Source organism: Bubalus kerabau, chromosome 6 (genome assembly GCF_029407905.1).
Source record: "Bubalus kerabau isolate K-KA32 ecotype Philippines breed swamp buffalo chromosome 6, PCC_UOA_SB_1v2, whole genome shotgun sequence".
Lineage (NCBI taxonomy): Eukaryota > Metazoa > Chordata > Mammalia > Artiodactyla > Bovidae > Bubalus > Bubalus kerabau.
In genome coordinates this window covers 43,478,474-43,484,171 of record NC_073629.1, presented here as the reverse complement: position 1 = coordinate 43,484,171, position 5,698 = coordinate 43,478,474, and the positions used below count along the sequence as shown (strand labels likewise).

General features: G+C 41.4%; 1 pseudogene; it reads right to left on the bottom strand.

The window, feature by feature from the left end:
• Positions 1-1,624: 1,624 nt before the first annotated feature.
• LOC129656743 (uncharacterized) lies at positions 1,625-1,788 on the bottom strand (annotated as a pseudogene).
• Between the last annotated feature and the right edge of the window lie 3,910 nt (positions 1,789-5,698).

The following is a 5,698-nucleotide window of genomic DNA, read 5'->3' as shown; positions in this document are numbered from 1 at the left end:
GTTTTCCCACAAAGTCAGGCAAAGGACATAGTGGGAAAGGACCATAGGGTCTTGCTGTTTCACTATGACTATCCCTTGGCGGGATTTTGTGTGGACATAAGTTTTCAACATCACTTTGCCAACAAAGGTCCCTATAGTCAAAGCTGTGGTTTTTCCAGCAGTCATGTAAAGATGTGAGAGTTGGACCATAAAGAAGGCTGAGCACCAAAGAACTGATGCTTTCAAATTGTGGTGCTGGAGAGGACTTTTGAGAGTCCCTTGGACAGCAAGGAGATCAAACCAGTCAATCCTAAAGGAAATCATCCCTGAATATTCATTGGAAGGACTGGTGTCGAAGCTGAAGTTCCAATACTTTGGCCACCTGATGCAAAGAGCCAACTCGTTGGAAAAGACCCTGATGCTGGGAAAGACTGAAGGCAAAGAGACAAGAGGGCAGCAAATGATGAGATGGATAGCATCACTGACTCAATGGACAAGAAGTGGAGCAAGCTCTGGGAGATACGGAAGGACAGGGGAGCCTGGCATGCTGCAGTCCGTGGAGTCACAGAGTCAGACATGACTTAGTGACTGAACAACAATGAACAAAATTTTCAACTCATTTAAGAAAATACCTAGGAGAGTGATTGCTGGGTTGTATGGTAAGAGTATATTTAATTTTGTAAGAAACTCTGAAACTGTCTTCCAAAGTGGCTGTGCTATTTTGTATTCCCCCCAGTAATATATGAGAACTCCTGTGGCTCCACGTCCTTGCTGTATCCTGGCAGCTAGACATAATGTACCAGGTGAGAGGAAATGCTGTCAAAGCACCATTCACAGTATGGTGGTGAGGTGTGGGGGAAAGGGAAGTGTTCTAACGTCTCTGACTAGGTCTCAGTCTTTTAATGAGCCTGTGCCTCTAGAGTGGGAACTTCAGAAGTGTTTCTCATTTTTCCCTCCCTGCCTTAGGCCAGACAGAATGACTAGAACAGGTTGGGGTTGGGTATTTTCCTATACTCACATAGAAGGCTAGAGGTGACTGTAATTAGATAATGTTCTTCCCTCATATCAGTTCAACTCTGATAATACCCCCAGCAGGTTAGGCTCTGGTTAACTAGTTTCCCCTGAGAAGTTCATAATGTGGATAACTTTCATGGTTAAAGGTAAAAAACCTAAGACCACATTTATTCTCAAGCCTTAGTTTATGCTGGAAAATCAAAGGTTGTAGTGTGTTATTTACTTGTTGTTTAGTCGCTAAATTGTGTCCAACCCTTTTTCAATCCCATGGACTGTAGCCCACCAGGCTCCTCTGTCCATGGGATTCTCCAGGGAAGAATACTGGAGTGGATTGCCATCTTCTCCTTCAGGGGATCTTCCCCATCCAGGGATCGAACCTGAGTCTCCTGCATTGTAGGCGGGTTCTTTACCACTGAGCCACCTGGGAAGCTACATTATTTGATTAGAAAATCTCATAATTTGTGTTTGTTTTCCCTGGTGGCTTAGACGGTAAAGCGTCTGTCTACAATGCAGGAGACCTGAGTTCGATCACTGGGTCAGGAAGATTCCCGGAGAAGGAAATGGCAACCCACTCCAGTACTCTTGCCTAGAAAATCCCATGGATGGAGGAGCCTGGTGTCCATGGGGCTGCAAAGAGTTGGACATGACTGAGCGACTTCACTTTCTTTCCTCCTAACACTGGTTTAATTACTCCTGGCCCCAACATAGCAGAGCCACATTTTTCAGTGGGAAAAGATATTAAACTGATAAGAACAGAAACTACACTTGATTCTAGCCAAAATACCAAGAAGTGATGGGAAAGGATTTTAATTTCCTCTTTGTGGTTCATAAAACAGCCCACTTACCCCTGGTGGAATTTTTTCTCCCTCACTGACAAGGTAGCCACAAAATTTCCTTCCTCAAAATCCTTAGTTAGTAAATAGTGCAATATGGAGCTTGTAGCTGGAAAGTGGAAAGGGAATTGCCCACTGCTTTGCCCTGCTGTCTTAGGAGTAAGCCTACACCTCAGCTCTGAGATTTCACAGGCATGGAGGGACCCTCAGCTTCTTCCATCCAGAGCTTCTCCTCTTTTCTCCTCAAAATTGCCTCAATGAGGTGACTGACTCCCTCAGTCAATAACTGGAAATGAAGCTTGAAGAGCAAGTGTGCCCAGAGCAAATGCTTTTTGTTCTTACCCCTAGGTGTAAATGCTTAAAAACAGATTTGTAATCAGAACAATGAGGAAGTAGGAGAAAGCTGGCTAGTGTGGGGAAAGGGAAATGGGGCTTTCCCAGCAAGAAGATTCTGAAATATGGACTGGGGGAGGGGAGAGGACTTCAAGTGGCTTCCTCACAATTTTACCCCAGTCTCACCTTTCACTAACACTGAGAAAGTACTTGACAGACAACTTGGGTGTCTCCCAAACAACTCCACCAATGAGACTCTTCCTCCCTTCTTGTCTCCATTGCTCATCCATGGATTGCTCTTCCCTGCCCAGAAAGGCAGTGAGTTCCTGGATCTCGTTGACTTCTGAGAGAAGAAAAGAATCCAGGACTTTCAGCTGCTGCTAAGAAAGGTCATTCCTTTGTTTCAGCAGCTGGTTTCATTTTGTGCTCTCTGAGAAAATGCCATGTGTAGAAGAAATGATCCCTATATTTCCCCTGAAATAGAGCATTGTGTGGAATAGTTGACAGTATGAGGGCTTTCTGTGCCATTCTTGACTTCCATTGGCTGAAGACCCAGAGAACTGGACGCCTCACTGCCTTTATGACACTGGTTTCTCTCATGCTCTGCGGTGCCATGAAAGCTGACTACTTCTCTAATTACTTCCTTACGCCTCTACACCTCTTTAAGGACTAAGGGGCCATTTCCTTTCCTAGTTTTAACTCATTCCAGAGTGTCTCTTCAATGTTTGATTAGAACGCTTGTTGTGTGTATTTTACTTGGCAAATAGATTGCCACATTTTAACAGTGGTGTCCAAAAGATATGAGTTCAGTACACGCCCTGTAGGTTTCTAGCTGAATGATCCTTGTCCAGTTCTGTGACCTTTCTGAATTACTGTCATTGTCTTACAGTGGGAATAGCAATACCTAATTGGGTGGTGAAAAATCGTGTGAAAATATATGCATTCTGTGTACACACATGATGACATTATTATATTGACATGTTCTAATTTTTCAAACAGTACAGCTGAACAGTGAGGGAATTGTTATAATGAAGTGTGTGTGTGTGCACACTCAGCTGTGTTTGATTCTTTGCGACCCCATGGACTGTAGCGCACCAGGCTTCTCCTCTTTCCATGGAATTTTCCAGGCAAGAATACTAGAGTGAGTTGCCATTTTCTTCCCTACCCAGGGGTCAAACCTGAGTCTCCTGGGTCTCTTGTACTGGCAGGCGGATTCTTTACCTCTGCGCCACATGGGAAGCCATGTTCTAATTTTCGAAACAATACAGCTGTTTCAATGAGCAAATACAGTTGAACAGCTGAACGGTGAGAAAATTGCTGCTGTAATGATGTGTTTGTGTGTGCTCAGTTGTGTTCGACTCTTTTTGACCCCAAGGACTGCGGCCCACCAGGCTCCTCTTCTGTCCATGGAATTTTCCAGGCAAGAATACTAAAGTGAGTTGCCATTTCCTTCTCCAGGGGATCTTCCCTACCCAGGGATCGAACCCAAGTCTCTTTGGTTTCCTGTATTGGCAGGCAGCTTCTTTACCACTGCGCCACCTGGGAAGCCATGATCTAATTTTTGAACAGTGATAAAATTGCTGCTATAATGGTAAAAACAACAATAATATCGATAAGACGTCACATTTCACCAAACCCTTTACATTCACTTTCTCTTACCAACCTGGTTTGGCATAGCAGGTATTTTTAAGTATCTACTTTAGAAGTTGGAAGTTGAGAATCAGAGAGACAAACTTAAAGTCACACAGTTGGTTAGCTAGATATTGTGTATCCTGTTGTTGAGAGGAGGATACTGACCAAAAAAAGATAAGTGACTTGTTGAAAGGAGCAAAGCTAGTAAATAGAGAAGGAAACTGGAACTTAATAGAGATGAGGGCAATTTGAATTGATATCAAACCCCATGATCTTTTAATGATAGCTAATTAATTTTAATTCTCAAGAAAATTTCTGCTTCACATAACACTTTCTGAGACATGAGTCAGTATTTCCAATTACCAGTAGCAGCTTCCTGAACTATTATTCATTTTCTCAGCACTAGAGAACACCCCTCTTCAACACTTAGGATGTTTTTATTTTCAAGTGTATTTTGATATTAAAATGACTATCCTGGCTTTCTTTTGGTTCATATTTTTCTTTTCTCCCTTTAGTTTTAACTTTCTTTATCTTTTTCTTATAGCTGGTTGATTCTTGTAAACTACTTACTCCTGGTCTTGGTTTTGAGAACACAAGCTAAGACTCTCCTCTTTTGATCATTAAGTTTATCCATATGTTTTATTTTAACTACTCATATTAAAACATTTCTAGCTCATTTAATATATTCTAAACACCTTGTTTTTCTTACAAATAATCCTTTTCTGCCTCTGTTTGGGTGTATCAAATTATATTCTGGTTATTTAAAAATTATATTCTATTTTTCTTTTTGGATGGTTTTCTTATACAAACTTTCTTCTATCAATTTATTACCCTTCGTATTTCCCTTCTATACAAGCAGACAAACATCTTAACACATTTTAATCTCCTTTAAAAAATTCCTTTTTGTCCCCTGTCTCTAACTTTTGCCTGTTATTATTTTCTGCAGTTTTAGTTCTAGGTTGATAGAAATGATCTTGAGCATTGGATTTTTTGTTTGTTTGTTTTGGTTCTTTTTTTAAAGATAGCAATAACTTAAAAAAACTTTTTTAAAGGAGCTTCCCTGGTTGTCCAGTGATTAAGAATTTGCCTTTCAATGCAAGGGACTTGGGTTCAATCCTGGCCAAGGAGCTGATATCCTACATGCTGTGGGGCGACGAAGCCCATGTGCCACAACCAGCAAAGCCCACGTGCCACAACAAAGGTCCAGTGCAGCCATTTTTATTTTAAAGAGCAACAATAATTTTTAGTAAGTTTATTAGCCCAGTGGTTCTATCTCTGGGTATAGCTCTCTCCTCCCCTATACTCTGCCCTGAGAACTCTAACCACCTTGATCTCCCCAGACTCTCAGCTTGGCCTCAGGGAATTTTCTGAGCTCTGTTTGTGATCGCTCTCCCCCCGTCAAGGTCCAAAAACTCTCTCAAGTCAGTAGTGGGAGGAATCATAGAGTTTACTTGTTTGTTTTCCATTTCTCGGGGGTTACCATCACTCATTTTCTAATTCCAGTCTTGAAATCCATTGTTCATATATTTTGTGCAGTTTTGGGCTTCAGACTAGAGAGTAAAGCTGGCCCTTGTTACTCTATCTTTGTTGAAAGCAAAAGTCCTTGTGCCTCAATCTCTCAGTAAATGTTTATCCTTCTAACAAATAGAATGTAGTAGAAATGAGACTCTTGAGAGATAATTCTCTATGGGTCTGTTGCACTTCCTCACATCTTCCAAGCAGAGGCACTGACCATATTTGTTCTACACTAACTTTTGAAGGATATTTAGGTAATAAACTGACCTAGAAGATAATATCTCCCTCTGGGGCAAAGAACAGATTTGCTTAAAGTCTTAAAATAGAGAGTGTCTCTCTCCAGAGTGAAGTATAAAAATGTTTATTGCAGTAAAATATATTTGGGTTTCCTA